The 19,108-nt window shown below is 38.0% G+C and overlaps 1 protein-coding gene across 4 annotated transcripts in view; it reads left to right on the forward strand.

The window, feature by feature from the left end:
• LOC106090278 (uncharacterized protein DDB_G0287625) overlaps positions 1-19,108 on the forward strand; it is a 214,353-nt gene that overhangs the window by 163,810 nt on the left and 31,435 nt on the right. Inside the window, exon 1 of one of the 4 annotated variants that reach the window (XM_059369889.1) lies at positions 18,612-18,709. The exons of the other annotated variants lie outside the window; for them this stretch is intronic. The gene's annotated coding sequence lies outside the window, so the exon portion shown is untranslated. Of the gene's footprint in view, positions 1-18,611; positions 18,710-19,108 lie in introns of those variants that run through there. 4 annotated transcript variants of the gene reach the window in all.

Consider the following 19,108-nt stretch of genomic DNA (forward strand, 5'->3'; position numbering starts at 1 on the left):
ACAAATTTACAAACCCACAAACAAACAAACATACAAACAAACACAAATTCATTTTTATATGGACCGATTCGTATCATTTTTTTTGTCACGCTTCACCCATAGACTGTTGCTTAAATATTGAGTGCCTAGGATTCTCGATATGTCAAATCGAATTAAGATTCCTACCACCTGGGTATACGGAGTAACTGAAATTCCAGTCGCGAACAATCAGCAATATCGAGTGGAGAGTCTCAATGAGAGGCCAGGTGGCATACACTGCGGGTGCTTGAGTGCTTAGGATTCTCGATATGACAAGGCGAATTATTTGCGTCTTTAAATAACTAATGGCCATAATGGACTTATGGACCTGAATGGCCTTGTTCACCTTCGAAGCTTGACGAGGATCGCTACCTCCATATACAATTGTGGCTACAACAACAACAGCCGGTGAAAAAATACACCATTATGAATATCCAGCAACTATATCACCATTTGGTCCGATATGGAACAAACTCGCCACAATTCGCTGTTCAAAATTTGAACAAAATCAGGTAATAAATGGGTCAATACCGTAAATCGGGATATCGATATACATGGCAGCTTTATTCAAATATTATATTTTCTGTATCGTATTCCGAGCGGATATGAAGGGGTTTAACATAGCTCACAGTCCTTAATTTTACCAAAATCGGGTAATAAAGGGTGGTATTTTGGCAAAACTGGTTTATACAGCTTACGCACGTTTCGTGTTTTGCCTCACTGTCAAACATCTTCGGTTTGGTCTATAATATAACCATGAATCGTCTTACAAACGACCATCGCTTGCAAATTATTGAATTTTATTATCAAAATGCGTGATCTGTTAAAGAAGGTCATCTCGCGCTTCATTGTATTCAACGACGAAGCTTATTTTTGGCTCAGTTGATACATAAATAAGCAGAATTGTCGATTTGGAGTGAAGATCAGCCAGGCGCATTGCAAGAGCTACCAATGCATCCAGAAAAAGTTACAGTTTGGTGCGGTTTATGGGTTGGTGACATCATTGGACCGTTCTTCTTCAAAGATAATGCAAATCGTAACGTAACTGTAGGTGCTATCGTGAGATGATATCCAACTTTTTTTTTTTGCCAAAAATGCAAAAGCTTGACTTGCATGACATATGGTGTCAACAAGACTGTGCCACATGCCACACGGCACGCGTAACAATGGACTTATTGAGACGCGAGTTCGGTAAACATTTTATTTCACGTTCGGGATCGGTCAATTGGCCGCCTAGATCGTGCGATTTAACGCCTTTAGACTAATTCTTGTGGGGCTTTGTTAAAGCTCATGTCTATACAGACAAGCCCGCTTCAATTGACGCATTGAAAGACAGCATTCGTGAGATTCCGGCCGAAATGTTGGAAAGAGTATGCCAAAATTGGACTAAGCGGATAGAACTTTTGAGGCACAGTCACGGTCAATATTTGCATAAAATAATCTTCAAACATTTAATTATACGGAGCTTACCATCGATCCAAATAAAGATTTCATGCGTTTTTTTTTTTTTTTTTTTTTTTTTTTTTTTTTTTGAAAAACGTTCCTATAGCTTTTAAAAAATCACCCTTTAAATAATCGGGAGCACAGTATATATAGGGGGTAGCTAGAGATTCGCTTAGCTATGCCAATTATGGTGGTATACCAGATTATTGACCAATTACGATCATACTCGATACTGTCAGAACGGAAGTCCTTGTGCAAAATTTCAGCCAAATCGGATGAAAGCTGAGGCTTCTAAGGGCTCAAGAAGTCTAATTCAGGGATCAGTTTGTATAAGGTCTACATCAGTTTATAGACCAATTTGTATCGTACTTGGTACTGATGTTGGATGTCGGAATGGAAGTCCTTGTGAGAAATTGCAGTAAAATCTGGAGAAAATCTCTAGGCCCGTATTGCCATGGTCGGTAAATATATCAGATTTGGGAAGTGTTTTGGCGATCGGGCGCATCATACCAAAGTTACGTCAAACCCAAAATACCGGCGTTGGCACCAGTATTCCAAAATGAACCTTAAGTGCTGTCTCAGATATCCAATCCGAACTTCTCCAATTCAGTCAGGGCTCCTATAGTCCCCTTGATTATCCTGCAATGGTATAACCTGATGCTATTCTTAATTCACTCTTCCATCGCCTTGAGTCTAATAGCAGCAGTAGCTCCATACGTAATCTGTATGTCTTTAGGTCGCTCTAGCTCTGTCGAATGGTAATATCGACAATGGAAATCGCTCTTCAATTCGGATCCGTTATAGACTATTTATGGTGGTCATCCATTACAGTGGCGATAATAAGCCCACTGGGCCTCTCATTCCCTTGTCTTTATGTCATGCCATCCATAGTTTATCTATCTATTCCTTATTATACACTGATAAAAAAAATACGTGGCACGTTCTAGTACCAATGGGTCATTGTCGGGCGTTGTTGTTTCAGGTCCCGGCCGTTTTGCACTTGCAAATGGCAAAAGTGCCCATTAACATTCCATTAAGGAACATGGGCAAACTTCTCGCAAATCAATGAGTGCTGTCCGATTCAAGTTGTTATGCTCAATAAAAAGGGACCTCCTTTTTATAGCGGAGTCCGGTGTTCTCGCCAGGATTCGGACTCGGGCGTTCAGCATCATAAGCGGACATCCTAACCTCTGCGCTACAGTGGCCTCCGTTGTGAACATCATCCCAGCAGAATGTGTTTGCAAAGCAAATAACTCTTAAAATATTGCATACACACTGAAAAAGTTGGTCTAACATTTAAAATTGTTGCTTATTTGTAGGATTTTAGCAATGAAAATGAGTCAAAGAACCAAAAATTTAACATAAAGATGCTATCTTTAAATATAATTTCCTATTTACTAAAATTTCAAGTTTTGATCGCCAAAGGGAATGTTCCTTTAAAAAAAATTGATAATCTTAAAATTACACTTATAGAAAAAAGTTTGCTAAAAATAGCAAACACTGTCTGCTGAATATTAGTAGTTAATTTTACTGCTGTTATAGCACTAGTTCTGCAATTTCAGAGTACCAGGCTTACTGCTGACAAGTCTTTTGTTTGCTGAAAATGACTGATGAAGAAGGAAGGGAAAAAGTCGGGCGGTGCCGACTTTATAATACCCTACACCTACCCTATAAGTACAAAGTGGGAACCATAACCAATACTGAACCAAATTTGATGGATTGCAGAGGAATCCGAATCAAATTGCTTGCAAATATGTTTAAACTGTAATAAATTTGGTTGATATATGACAAAATTATTGCAAATTACCCAAAATCTGACGAACATGTTAGACCAAACTTCTTAGATGTTGTTGTAGGCATCGAGGAAAGCGTTGTACAAAATTTTGGTAATATTGGTCAATAAATGCGCTTGCTGAGGTTCTAGGAGTGAAAATCGGGTGAGACAGCAAGCTAAAAGTAACAGCTGATAACTGACAGAAGAAAGAATGCAATTACAGAGTAACAAGCTGTGAAAAAATTTGTCAACGCCGACTATATGAAAAATCCGCAATTACTTTTTGGGCAACCCAATATATATATGAGAGCTATATCTAAATCTAAAGCGATTTGTATGAGATTCACCAGTAATGTCGAGAGTAAAAAAAAAAATCCTTCCGGCCAAATGTCGAGAGAATCGGTTAACAAATAACCATTTAATTTCATTATTACCGCAAATCGGACGGACATATATATATGGGAGCTATATCCAAATCTGAACCGATTTTGTTCCAATTTCAAGAGGCTTCGTCTCTAGGCCGAAAAACATGCCTGTAGCTAAATCAGAAAGTGACTCTGAGTCGATCGGTATACTTATAAATGGGTCTATCTCTCTTCCTTCTGGGTGTTACGAACAAATGCACTAAGTTATAATACCCAATAACACAGCAGTGGTTTAGGATATAAAAGTAGAACACATATGTAAATCTGTTTCTCAGTGGATGTGTATAATCACCACTGAATGTATACTTTCAATAACCTTTTTATAACCACCGCCATAGAATGGGGGCATACTAATCTAGTCATTTCGTTTGTAACACCTCCATATATTCGTCTAAGACCCCCTCGTCGTTCTTAATCGAACGAACGAACGAAACCGTCCGCCCGTCAGTCAAAATCACGATAGCGGTCTAACTCGTAAAGCTAGCCGCTTGAAATTTTGCCCACATACTTAATATTGATTTAGGTAATTAGAGATTGAAAATGGGCCACATCGGTTCAGATTTAGATATAGCTCCCATATAAACCGATCTCCCGATTTGACTTCTTGGCCCCTTGAGGCCGCAAGTTTTGTCAGATTTGACCAAAATGTTTCACGTAATGTTCTCTTATTACTTCCAACAACTGTGGCAAGTACGGTCTACATCGGTCTATAACCTGATATAGCTCCCATATGAGCCGATCTCCCTATTTGATTTCTTGAGCCCTTACAAGCCGCAATTTTAGTTCGATTTAGTTGAAATTTTTGCGCTTGGTGTTCTGCTATGACTTCCAACAATTGTAATTAGTACGGTCCAAATCGGTCTTTAAGCTGATATAGCTCCCATATAAACCGATCTCCCGATTTGACTTCTTGAGCCCCTGTTCTGTTATGACTTTGCTGTGTTCTGTTTTGACTTCCAACAGCTGTGCCGAATACGATCCGAATCCGTCTATTACCTGCTATAGCTCCCATATAAACCGATCTCCCGATTTGACTTCTTGCGCCCGTACAAGCCGCAATTTGTGTCCGATTTCGCTGAAATTTTGCATGTAGAGTTTTGTTATGACTTTCAACACCTGTCCCTAGGATGGTTCAAATCGGTCTATAAGCCGATATATCGGTCTATAAACCCGTATAAACCGATTTTGCTTGAGGCCTTACATTCCGATTTGGCTGAAATTTAGCATGCGGTGTTCTGTTATGGCTTCCAACAACCTTGCCAAATACGGTCCAAATCAGTCTATAACCTGATATAGCTCCCATGTACACCGGTCTCTCAATCATCGTTGTTCGGTTCCTAGTGTGGTATGTTTGGTATGTAGAATAAAATTATGCCCTTTAAATAAAATTATTTTGTATAAATTTTTAGCAGAATCCATGGCGATGGATTACTTGTTTATTTAAATTTAGTTACAAAAGTCCATGCCAGTCATGTGCACATTGTGCGAGCTAGCTCATCCACATTTCGAAATATATACCAATGGATTAAAATAATAAATAAATTAAAACAACAGGCAGCCATAAAAAATAGCATACAATTTTTTTCAGCAGACTTGTGTACTCTTAACAGCAGATTTTGATAGTTGAAATAGCAGTGAGAAATGTTTGCTGGAACAGCGGTAATGTTTGCTTTCCCATTTTCAGCAGACAAAAAGCAATGTGTTAATCTTTGGCTGGAATCTTTAAAATTAGGCCAAAATGTTGTTCAGTGTAAACACACAATCATGGGATGCATGGAACACTGGTTCGATTCTCTGAAGCACACAAAAACTTTTTGCAATCTATGAAAAAAACCCCTATCACTACACGTGGACAGCACACGATCGCCTTTGGACATTTCGTTCACAAAAACTGTTGTTGCTTTGTGGTTGATTAACTTTTATGAACCAACAATGGTCAATTTTTCAACGCTGTGTTTGGCTTTTTCTATGGGTATAGTGGAGACATAGGCATACTGTTTTTATCTGAGCAATTTGCCTGTGTCCACTGTGCGTTCTGTCTTTTAAGTTGAAAGAATATAGTCCTTTATACCTTTAGTGCCGTATAACTGGCATTGCCGAGTATGAACACTACCCTAGGCAGAATGTGAATAAAGTAGCCAAATGGGGTATTAGATAGAGCGCCTCCTTCTGTAGTCAGGTTCTGGTGACCTAAAGGATTGAAAGCTCCCCAAGGCTTCCTCTCTCAAAGAGGACTAGTGGGGGCTATCTGCGATAACCCCCATTATGAAAGTCGTAATCCTTGGCCAATGAAAAATCATCCTATCCAAGTCTTACTCAGAGCAGTCTTCTAAACTTTGTACATTAGATTTTTACCTTATTCCGAAGGCTAACACGCAAAAAAATAATTCGTTTGACATAAAGGAAATTTTTTCCGAGTTGCTCAATACACTCTCAGCTCTTTGCTCAGTCATAACAAAAAAGGAAAAAATGTTGGGTGTGAGAATGTGTCTATAACAGTGACGAGCACACAATAGCAATTATTTGCAAGCCCATGGATCTGCTTGGGATTATTTTCTTGTGTACGTACAAAGTAATGTGCAATAGAATGCGCATTTTTCCAACCACCAATCTATACGCTCAAATACTCACCCTTTCTCTCTAGTAAGAGAATAATTATTGGTCCAATACACGAATAATCATTTGCGGATATCGAAGCCCTTTTGCAATTAAGAAGTTTTAGGTTTTGCAAAAAAACCAAGGTCCTATTACCGAAGACGAAGCTGGTAAATGGTTGTGATTAACAAAGTTAGTTACGTTCAATAATACTACGTTTATGGCTAACGTTTGATATGTTGATGCGAAACGTTACTCGGTTACAATGAAAGCCAAACCTCGTAATAAAAGTATTTTGTTTGTAGTAAAAGTATCCCAAACGTTTTATTTTTTTTTTTTGCGTGTGCGAATTTGGCCTTTGTCGTGCTACATTAAATCTAAAATAGCGATGTTCCGAGATATAGGACCCTCTATTCCCTCATCTCATCGATCAGATTTTCAAACATACCGTTAGGTCTAAAACGTCCACTTGTTATGTAAGGTAGGTGTATTAGTATAAAATGTTATAAGGCTTTGTATTTTAAATTTTGACTTTGAAAAGTAGCAGGAGTTAACTGTTAAGTTATATAATTTATTCCATGTAATATAAGTGTTGTTTGTTTTGAAACAAATAAATTTACTTTAATTACATGTAGTAGGCTCTCCTATAAGTGTTCCCTGTCATGGCGCGGCACGCCATTTCTATCTCTCTAAACTTAGGCTAATTTAATTAAAATCCTCCCCCATCTTTTGTAAAGAATACATTTACGTTTTATATGAAGAAGTCAGACATTAGTTGGATAAATTTGAAATATTATCACATTAGGATTTTTCACAGATAAACACGTCCAAACAAACATTTTATTTTTTCTATCTCTCTTGCTCGCAAGAAAGATATATGAACTAAAAACATGTTAAAAAGTTGAAATTTAAAGTTTGTTTTGCTGTTGTGTTGGTGCATATTGCAAGGCAAACATGCAACATTGCTTCATAAGTTGTCTAAGAGTTTTCCCCTCCCAATGGATTTGGGTTTTGTTATTTGAAAAACAGAGTTTTCATGATTTCCGTTACAAATGTGGGCATTTTTTCTCACATGCCCATCCAGTATTCATATGCATTTGAATGTATTTAACACACAAAACTGAATACTATGGTCGCCGTATAACACCTCTCTCGCTCTCTCTCTGCTCATACCCTCCATATATTAGACTGTTGATTATATGAAAATTTATCTATTGCGTGTCACTTTTAAAAAAAGTAATGCTCAACATAGAGAAGGTAATTGCATGCCCTTTTAAACATGAACCAAAATATAGCCTAAAATTAGGACTTATTTTGGTTAGGAAGAAGAAGAAGAAGAAAACATGACAAAAGGCCTTTAAACAGACAGGTGTATGTAGCAAGAGTCCTGTACAAAAATATATACACCCAATTGGTTTTTATACCCACCACCATAGGATGGGGGTATACTAATCAAGTCATTCCGTTTGCAACACCTCGAAATATAAAGGGTGATTTTTTTGAGGTTAGGATTTTCATGCATTAGTATTTGACAGATCACGTGGGATTTCAGACATGGTGTCAAAGAGAAAGATGCTCAGTATGCTTTGACATTTCATCACGAATAGACTTACTAACGAGCAACGCTTGCAAATCATTGAATTTTATTACCAAAATCAGTGTTCGGTTCGAAATGTGTTCATTCACCGTAACGTTGCGTCCAACAGCATCTTTGAAAAAATACGGTCCAATGATTCCACCAGCGTACAAACCACACCAAACAGTGCATTTTTCGGGATGCATGGGCAGTTCTTGAACGGCTTCTGGTTGCTCTTCACTCCAAATGCGGCAATTTTGCTTATTTACGTAGCCATTCAACCAGAAATGAGCCTCATCGCTGAACAAAATTTGTCAAAATTTGAACACATTTCGAACCGAACACTGATTTTGGTAATAAAATTCAATGATTTGCAAGCGTTGCTCGTTAGTAAGTCTATTCATGATGAAATGTCAAAGCATACTGAGCATCTTTCTCTTTGACACCATGTCTGAAATCCCACGTGATCTGTCAAATACTAATGCATGAAAATCCTAACCTCAAAAAAATCACCCTTTACATCTAAGACCCCATAAAGTGTATATATTCTTGATCGTCTCGACGTCTGATTTAAAATAGCCATGTCCGTCCGTCCGATCTCCCGATTTCACATTTTGAGCCCCCGGAAGCCTCAATTTTTGGACGATTTGACAGAAAGTTTGCATGCAGTATTCTGTAATGACTTCCAACAATTGTGCCAAGCACGGTCAGGATCGGTCTATAACCTGATATAGCTCCCATATAACGCGATCTCCCGATTGGACTTCTTGAGCCCTTACAAGCCGCAGTTTTTGTCTGATTTGGCTGAAATTTTGAATGTGGTGTTCTGTTACGACTTCCCACTACTTTGCCAAGTACGGTCCAAATCGGAATATAATTTGATAAAGCTCCCATATAAACCGATCTCCCGATTTCTAACTAACCCTTCAACAAAATTTAGTTTGTATAAATTTTTATCAGAATCCTTGGTGGTTATTACTTGTTTGCATTTGAATAAAGACACTAACCGCACATGCTGTGTATATGCACGAACTGACCATGGACACTATAGAATTTATGAGAATGGGCTCCAGTAAAAATAGCATGAAATAATAAAGAGGAAGCAATTTAAAGGAAAAGCTAACATGAGCTTAAAAGAATGCCCTATAGCATGTAAAGCGAATAATAGATTTATTTTGCTTATTATAACATTAGGGGAATTCAAGTGATTTTTGTAGTATTACTTTAAGAGTTTATTGCCGTATCGATTTGGAACCCTACAGTGTATGAAGATCGTGTAAGTCAATTTTGACATACTTGTCCGTCAATCTGTTTATCGAAGGCACGTTAACTTAAAACTCTCTAAATATTGTTTTGATATAGCTGCCATATAAACACATTCCACGATTTCCCATGACTATCAACATCTACGACTTTATTGCGTTCATAACATGATATAGCTTCTACATAAACGACTTGACTTCATGAGCATCTGGCTGTGGCAGCTTTTACTGTGAGGATGAAATTAAGCACTTGGTATTATGTAACGACTATCAACATTAGTGCCAAATATTTTTTGAATAGAGCACCTACAGAAAGCAATACTAACCGAATACAAACGAATAAATCTGATCGCTCTGATCTCCATTACTTCATTTTGATGTCTGCCTATAGAATGATAGGCAGATGAATGAGTTTGTTCTCTCAGCGCGTAGTGTACACATGCAAAAAAATTCTTCATTAGCCATAAACGAACTTTTCGACAAGTAAACTTCTTTTACGAATAACGCTGGGACGCAATAAAATTGCAAGAATTTTCAACGAATACTAAGGATGGATATTTCTTAATGTGAAACCATATATGTAGTTTATTCCAGCCAAGAGACACAAGATATAATCAAACCAAAAGAATCATCATTTCCAGTAAAAACTTATCTTTTGCTATAAACGAAGTATTTTTGGCTTAAAAGAAGTTTTGAATTTTTGCGCAAAAGAGCCAAAAGAGCCTTTTCAACAGACGAAGTTCATAAAATTTTTAGTATAACTGAAGTGACTTTAACATCAAAATGTGGCAAATTCAAGACTAAAACTTAACGGTGGAGAAAAATGTTCCACAGTTACTTCCATGGTTTTCAACATTCACCAAATCACCCCGAGCTGTCACCAAGTCAGGAGCTGTATGACGACGATAGCATAGTTAAACGCATCACAACTCAGCGGTTGTGATGCGTGAAAGAGGTTGCAAATGTCATCGGTAGCAGTCTTTACACCGATGCTGTAGGATACAGATCTAACTGGAATTGAATATCTTACAGCTGTCCTCACCCTGTATTTGAACACTCTTATAAAAGGTGATCTTTCAAGAGCTATAGTAAAGTCTTAAAAAAACACATAAAATTCAGAAAAATTCATGAAATCTTTATTTGAATTGATAGTAAGGTCCATATAATTTAATGTTTGAAGATTATTTCATGCAAATGTTGACGGTGACTGCGCATCAAATGGTCCATCCGCTTAGTCCAATTTTGCCATACTCTTTCCAACATTTCGACCGCTATCTTACGCATAATTGATTCAATGTTGTCTTCCAATGCGTCAATTGAAGCGGGTTTGTCTGTATAGACATGAGCTTAAACATAGCCCCACCAAAAATAGTCTAAAGGCGTTAAATCGCACGATCTAGGCGGCCAATTGACCGGTCCCGAACGTGAACTAAAAGTCTATTGTTACGCGTGCCGTGTGGTATGTGGCACCGTCTTGTTGAAACCACATTCACCATTCACAGCCACCAACCAAACTGTGACTTTTTCTGGATGCATTGGTAGCTCTTGCTATGCTTCTGTGAAGCGCGAGATGAATTTCTTTAACATAGCACGCATTTTGATAATGAAATTCACTAATTTGCAAGCGTAGTTCGTTTGTAAGACGATTAATGGTTAAATTATAGACCGAACTGAAGATGTTTGACAGTGAAACAAAACACGAAACGTGCATGAGCTGTTTAAACCAGTTTTGCCAAAAAGATAATAGCTAAAAAGCACCCTTTAATACCCGTTGACTGGAAGATGGACAAAGTGATCCCGCTACTGAAGCCTGGAAAGGACCCGAACAAGGGGGAGTCGCACAAACCGATCTCCCCTCTCTCACCAGTAGCCAAGACGATTGAGAGACTCCTTCTCCCGAGCTTCGATGGAGAATTTCCATTCGCCGAGCATCAGCATGGATTTCATCGCACACATTTGCCGTGGTTTCAATCAGCCCGTAACACCGAACCTATCGAAAGCATTCGACATATTTGAGGATATCGCCGACAGGTCCCTCCAGCCAGGCCTGAAACGCTGAATCACGAATTATCAGTGTGTTCGCAAACAGGTTGTGCAATTTAGAGATAAGAAGTCAAAACCATAAAGCGGGGTAATATCTCCGGCATTGTTTTACCTCTACCTATCCTCTATTCCACCCCCTCCAGACAACATAGAGACCTTGTTAAACACATATAATGCAATTGGCCGGTTAGTGGTAAGTTATGCAGCATCAGTGTGGTTTCCTTAGTTGTGTGAGTGTCGCTCTTAGAACTGCCACGGGCTGTCTCCTCAGTTCTCACGTAGATCACCTTCATCAGGAGACAAAAATCCTGCCCGTGTAAAGACATAACTACATACCTTCTAGGCTATTATCGCAGAAACCATTCAAAACACCTTCTTGTGGGTAGATATCTACTGCGCAGAAGCCTCAAGGTGGATCTACTTGATCTAGAGCGCGAGGTTCAGCGCTACAAGATCAAGCGGGTCTGGACAACATTCATGCAGACACGGTAGCAGATGCTGTGAATAGCTACCGGGTGAATGTTGTCCTTGGAGAATGCCGGCCACCCATCGCACTTTAGGAAATTGCCTTCTCCCGGAAAACCAAAGTAGTTCTGGCTCAATTACGATCATAGATTGATAACAACGCGCAGAATGTGTGTGCCGATTGTGACCTGGGATCACACGACTGCCCAGCCAGACCCACTCGTCTCAAGCCCAGATCCCTCTGGGCACACGCCATCTTAGTCGCAGAGGTCCTGGATCTAGATATTCATTACAACCAATGGGACGAAAGATAGATCACAAAACGCTCACAACAACCAAAACTCCAATGGAGTGACCAAATGGAAAAAGACATCTCGGTACTGGGTGTCAGAGATTGGAGAACAAGCGCAGAAGGTCGAGGCGCTGAAAAATCTATTCCACGTTCGGCTAGAAGAATTAATGTTCTGTAATGGCCAACTAAAGTAAAGGAATTGTATGACAGGAAGAAAGTCTGAACATAGCAGTGCTCATCCCTAGTTATACTAATACCTGAAAAAGATCCCAGCATTCTATAGCCATTAGCCAACAAAATGATAGCCATTTTCCAGGACGTTAATGACATGACACCTTCGGTATGTGTTACCATGTCTAAGGCATATGCGAGACAAACGATCACTTAACTGGTTTGCATCTGGTTATCGTCTATTTTGACATAGACAATAGGATGTCTATATTTCGACTATACCCAGCTCCTTTTTCTGCTCGTAGTCTGCTGTATGATACCAGGATGAAACCATATTTCTTTGGAGCAATTTACAAATTCGCCATAATATTGCGTACAAAACATGTCTATTACCGAAGCCAAGGAAAGTTTTGCTCCCTTGTCTTCTCTCTGTCTGCTGCGACTGTATGCCCAAGAACGCACCTTATGACCTAGATATGAGTTTCATTTAGCCGCTATAACCCTGATAGTCCTTCAGGCGACCTAACCAAAGCTGAATATACAAAGGTTTGTATGTAACCTTAGGCGTAATAATCTTCGCTGTACTAGCTACTGCGAAAACTTCCTGGAATTGCTGCATACGTTGCGCATTATGAGAGTTTATGAGAATTGCGGCCTCGTGGTGCTCTTTGAAAAATGTGTAAAACCCCTCGATATTTTCAGATTTTTCTCCAAATGACTGATCATAACACTAATCATCGCGTCGGCTCTGAAGCCAAACCCTTCTGCTGGTAACCTTTCGGCTCCTACTTCCTTGTTGTCCTTTATCTTGTTGTTATTTTCACTGCTTGCCTATAACTTGATTTTACACCGAAAACCTAGCAGGAGGCGAGATGGTATTTATAACCAGGCCCGGCAAGGCAAGTTATGCAACACCAAACCCCTACGTACGTAAGTCTTGCGTCATTTCTACTTCAAACCATGGAACGTATTGTAGATACCACGATAAAGAGTAGGACCTCCAGCGAACTGCTCAAATACGAATAGCATGCCTATGTCATGGGAAGGTGGGTGGAGACTGCCCTGTACGGGGTTTTGCAAGACGTACACATTTGCGGTATAATTAGACATCGAGGGAGCGTTTAACAATGTGGGGACTGACACATTGATCCAATTCTTAGACCTGTACCGTGTGTACCAGGTGCTTAGAGACTGCATAAACCATATGTTAAGGAACAGGAGGAAAAATTGAGGGTCCCATGACATAAATATATATATGGGAGTTAGTGGCACAAAGCACCCCACAGGGGGCAATGTATCGCCACTGCTATAAATAACCTTACAATTACAGATGCTGACTGAGGAAGGATTTGAACCTATCTGCTATGCAGACGATGTTATAATATTTCTAAGGGGTAAGGATCTGAATCAGCTATGCAGAAAGGCCGAATGGGTCTTAAAAAAGGCACACGACTGGCTGCTGTTCACGAGGAAGACGAAGGTGGGCCATTTTGATGCACCATGTTTCCTCAATAGAACGTTTTCGATGTCTAAAATATCATGCAACAGAATTGGGACCTGGGTTCTACATTGAGGACCCAGCAACTGAGATCTGTTTCCGACTACTGTCCTGCAGGTGGAGATCCGAGCGATCACGGAATGCGGGAAGTGGTATTGTGTTAAATCGAGGACGTCGAGTATAAACGTCTTTATGGACGGTAAACTGGCCATCAGAGCTATAACAACCATTACTATAAGGTCACGAACAGTGTAAGAAATCTCCTTCCTATGCCTTCTCTGAGGATAGCATGATCCGCATTGTTTGGGTGCCAGGATACAGCGGGGAGGGCGAAACGCATAAAGGAAATCCAACGGGTAAATCAGGATCATGAGAAGACGAGGCTTGTAATGAGTGGAAGTAGTGTGGAGCTTAGTTTAGCTTTCGGTATCATTAAAGGACATATAGGCAAGTGACAGCATGTGTATGGCATGTGAGAAGGATGACGTGATGTTAAACCATATCCGATGTCAATTCCGAGCTTTCACAGCATACAGACTCTGGCACTTGGATGTGTATACTACACCAGACTTGAACAAGCTTAAGGGCATAGAATGGAAAACAATTAAAGATAAATATTCTGACGTAGATTTCCCTCTAACCTAACCTTCCCACTTCACTTCTTTCTCAAACCACAACGTCTAGTGATTTAAGTGTAGCTCAAATCACATAGAAACCTTTTAATAACCCTAAGAAGGGTTTTTTTTTTTTTTTTTTTTTTTTTTTTTTTTTTTTGTTTATTAATTCATTAAATATATTTATTACAAAATTATATTAGTGCCTCAGCGCCAAAAGGCATTACAGAGGCTAGTTGGCTGGTTCTTACAAAATAATGAAAATTTTTTTTTTATGTTTATACATATTTTAAAGACAAAAGAAAATCTTGCGTATATATATAGTGAAGCAAAGTTATACGAAATGAGTTTTTATATGATTATTTATATACCAGAAGCATAGTTTATTACCGAATTGTTTACAAAAGATTGTCAAGGTTCAATAAAATGTGTTCTTTTAACAACATCTTGAATATAGAAATTCTAGTACATGATTTAACAGCATTTGGCAAATTATTAAATTCGTTGGAGCCGGAAAATTCAATACGTTGCTTTGTTGTCTCCGTGCGGCATAACGGTATTCGCAAAAGTTGATTATTTCTCGTATTAAATGAATTTTGATTTCTCCTAAAGCAAATTGTATGATGACCTATGTTGTTCAAACATTTGTAAACGTAAAGAATTGTTTGGAATTTATAAATACCATGTACAGGTAATACATTGGGAAAAAGGTTGCAAAATAAAGAACGCGTCGGATAACTGAGTGGCACGCCTGCCACACATTTCAAAGATTTATTTTGGAGTCGCTGCAAAGACCTCAGCTCTGAACTTTGCCTATATCCATAAATAATTGCCATATAATTCAGTTGGCTTTGAATTAAGGATTGATATAAAAGAAATTTCGTGTTGTGATCAAAGGCGTACCTAAATTTAAACAATATACCAATAACGGAAGACAGTTTCGATTTTAGGTATCTAATGTGCATGTCCCAGGTGAGATTTGATTGCAAGTAGATACCCAAATATTTTATCGAGTTAACTTCCTGCAATTCTTGACCGTCAACTCTAATGTTAAATCCTGGCTCAAAATTTCTTTGAGGACGAAAGCGTATTAATTTCGTTTTCGACCGATTAATAAAAAGTCTATTGATTCGCATATATTCAAATACAAGTGCAACATCACGCTCTATATAGCACCTTGCAGTCGATTCTAGTTTATACGGATATAACAAACACAAGTCGTCGGCGTACATAAATAATTTACCGGTCAATTGTAATTTATTCAGGTCATTTATGTATGTCAAAAACAGTAGGGGGCCTAATACACTACCTTGAGGCACTCCATAATCCACTGAAGCCAGTTCACTCTTGCAGTCCTGTACCTGAACAAATTGTTTCCTATTTCGCAAATAAGAAGCAAACAATTCTAATTCATTGCCACAAATACCATAATATCCCAGTTTTCCCAAAAGAATGTCATGTTCAATCATGTCGAAGGCTTTCGATAAATCGAAGAAAATACCAACAACGCCGGTGTTACCTTTATCCAATAAATTACACATATAATTTTGGACATTGACTACCGCTTCCTCGGTTCCACAACCTTTCCTGAACCCGAACTGATTGTCACATAGAATATTATTGGTCTCGAAGTATATAGAAATTTGACGACCAATAATCCTTTCAAAAATGTTATTAACGACTGGTAACACTGATATCGGTCGGAAGTTATTAATACCTAGAGTTTTTTTCCCCTTTGGTATTGGAATAACCCTATGGATTTTCAAAATGTCAGGATACATTTTCGTATCAACCATGCTATTAAATATGTCAACCAGGTGCGGCGCGATATTCCTAGTACATACCTTTATCGCCTTTGAGGAGACCCTATCATGTCCACAACTTTTATTCAATGATAAATTTGATATTTCTATTTCAATCTCTTCAAGAGTAGTATAACGCAGTGTGAATAAACATTGGTAGTGTGCCAATGTACCCAAAGAATTAAAGTGATCAGACTGTTCAACTGGAATTGCACGTTTCAAGTCCTGAACTGACTTCAAAAAATGTTGGTTCATTATCTCAGCTTTATCCAGATCATTGTCCAAAGAATTACCAGCACTGTCAGCAAAATTAATGTCCTTTTCACAATTTCTCCCTAAAGTGTCATTCAAGAATCTCCAAGTTCTTTTCGAATCATTCTGGAAATTTTTTAAGTTAACAACATAATAATTATTCATAGATTCCTTGTGGGCCTTTCGAATAACTTTGCTTATCCCTTTCAGTTGACTATTTATACGAATATTATTCCGATCCCTTCTTCTTAGTTTCAGTAGTCGATTCTTGTATTCTATCAGTTTGAGTAAATTCCCATTAAGCCAAGGAGATATTTTAGATCTAAGTGATGTACTGCGATCTCTTGAAATCGTTGAGTTATCAATCGCCAATTGAATGTGCCCTATCAAATTTTCTGCATCTACCGATGGGTCACCGATGCAGGAAAATGATCCAAAACTTCCTTCGGCTGATCTCTTTAACATTTCATAATCACATTTAGAAAAAACATTTTGTACGGCGTTTTGAATCTGATAAATGGAATCAATAGCACAAAATATAATGTTATGATCACTCAAATTACATTCTACGGAATAAATACTTAAGGGATTTCTAACATTGGTGTAAACATGGTCAAGACTTGCGTTACTATGGGGCCGCGTCACCAAAGTGTGACAATTTCTCAAATCAAAATTTAGCAGCATATTGGAAACATCATCAAAAGACACATCGAGTGCATCTATATTCGCATCACCGAAAAAAACTATTGGATTTCTAGCATACAAATTTAGTATTTTCTCCAAAAAATTCATAAAATTTAATCTGTTGCATTTTGGTGATTTATAATACGAGACGATGGCAAGAGGTTTCCCTTGGATTTTAAAGTCACTTAGCTTTAAAACAATAGAATCTATAAAACCCAAACTTTCACATTGTACGTCTAAAACTTGTAGATGCTCCCTTATAAATACCGAAGTACCACCATATCCGTCGGATCGGCAACAATGTATGACTTTATAGCCTGGTATGTTGTAAATTTGTGCAACATCGCTACTAAACCAAGTCTCTTGAACAGCAAGAACTGCAGGTAATATACGTAAGCTACTAATTAAAGACCGAAATTTGTTAAATTTCGCAATTGACGATATGCTTCTGATATTCACAGATAAAATATTAAAATGATTTATATTTAAATTGCTTGCTGAATTGAAAGAATTTATGCTTGAAAAATAATTATTTGACATTATAAAATAGAGAAATTAATTTAAACAAAAAATTTAAGAAAAAGGTATTAAATATCTACCAATTTTAGGATGGCGACTCATAGTCATTATCTGAACCCTCATCAACATTTTGAACATGAACCGAACGTCGTTGATTTGGTTTAAATGTTGCAGATTCACGTAATAATTTATCGACATCATCTTCATTTTTAATTAATCTCGGCTTAGATAACTCTCCTCTTTTAGCAAAAACTCTAGATCCACTTGTGTACACTGCTCTAAATCCCACACTCTTCAAAGCTTTTGCATATTTAAATAGGCTCATTGTTTCTCTGCTTAAGTAGTCATTCACAAAAATGTTTTTGGTTTCCTCTTGTTCCTTTAATTTCGGTTTAATTGCCATAAGTTTTGACTTTTCACTTTTTGAATTAAACTTAACGACTACTGTTTGACTGCCTCCTTTTCCATTCAAAAAATAAGCATCAGCAATTGCTGCAGGCTGCATTGCAACACCAACATCGGTGGAAAGCTTAACAACTGTATCCACAGCCGACTGGTTTGCATTTGACTTCACACCAGTGATAACGCAATCATTCTGCACCCTTTGGTCATTAAGAAATTTAACAGATGTTTTTAAAACCTCGACTTCAGCTTTTAACGCCTTATTTTCTTTTTGAACAATTTCTATTTTCTTTTTGTTTTCCGCTACGTTCTTCAAAATGTCATCATATTGCTTCGACATAAAATTCATGGTCTCATTCATCGCACTCAGCTGATTTCTCATCTCTTCTCGCATTGCATTTAGCTCAGTTGTTATGGATGCGTTGTTGTTGTTTTTTTGGTTGCTGGCTGATTGGTTATTATTTTTGTTTCTTTTGTTTCCATCGCAGATATGACACACATATTCTTCTTCTTCATGCACTAATAGGTGGTTGAATTCTTTTTTGTTTAACTTCGTACAAACTGCATGGAAGCTTTTGTTGCAATTATCGCAATCTATTGTTCCTTCGTTTTCTTCAATTTCTAGTTTACACTCACTGCAAACTAAACGCTTATTTGCGATACTACGCCTGCTGGTTTGTGGCATTTTAACAATATCGATATTGCAATACAATATTTATCAAAAACAAACTTAGTTCATGCGCAAAAAACAGTTTAAAACCAAGAAAAATATATAATTTTTGCCGCAAACAGGGAGCGATGTAAAAATGCACTGCTCAATCACTCAATACTCAACACATCAAACAAAAAGAAATGCAAATAAAAAGAAATTAAGGTGGGTAAAGAATTAGGAAAATAAAAATTAAAACAAAGAAAAAGAAAATGAATAAGACCAACAGCAAATACCACATTAATTATGCTAAACCAAGAGTTAGTCAGACAGACATTCGGACAAACTGGCAGATGGACACTGAGCACCAAGTAAATATGAGTGACCTGAACTGGCTGGCAACAACGATGGACATTTTGCAGTCTTCTGTGGAGACTGAATAGACTGAAACTTTTCATTCGGCCATAACAGTTAAACTGATACTTAAGTGGTGGCATTTAAGCGAAATTATTGCAAAAAAAAAGAGTCGTTTGAAAGGCTTCCTTATGGGGTCCCAGCAACAAAGCATGACAACAGTGGCAATGTACCACTCATTCATTCACTTACTCAACAGGGGCCAACAGC

Source organism: Stomoxys calcitrans, chromosome 1 (genome assembly GCF_963082655.1).
Source record: "Stomoxys calcitrans chromosome 1, idStoCalc2.1, whole genome shotgun sequence".
Lineage (NCBI taxonomy): Eukaryota > Metazoa > Arthropoda > Insecta > Diptera > Muscidae > Stomoxys > Stomoxys calcitrans.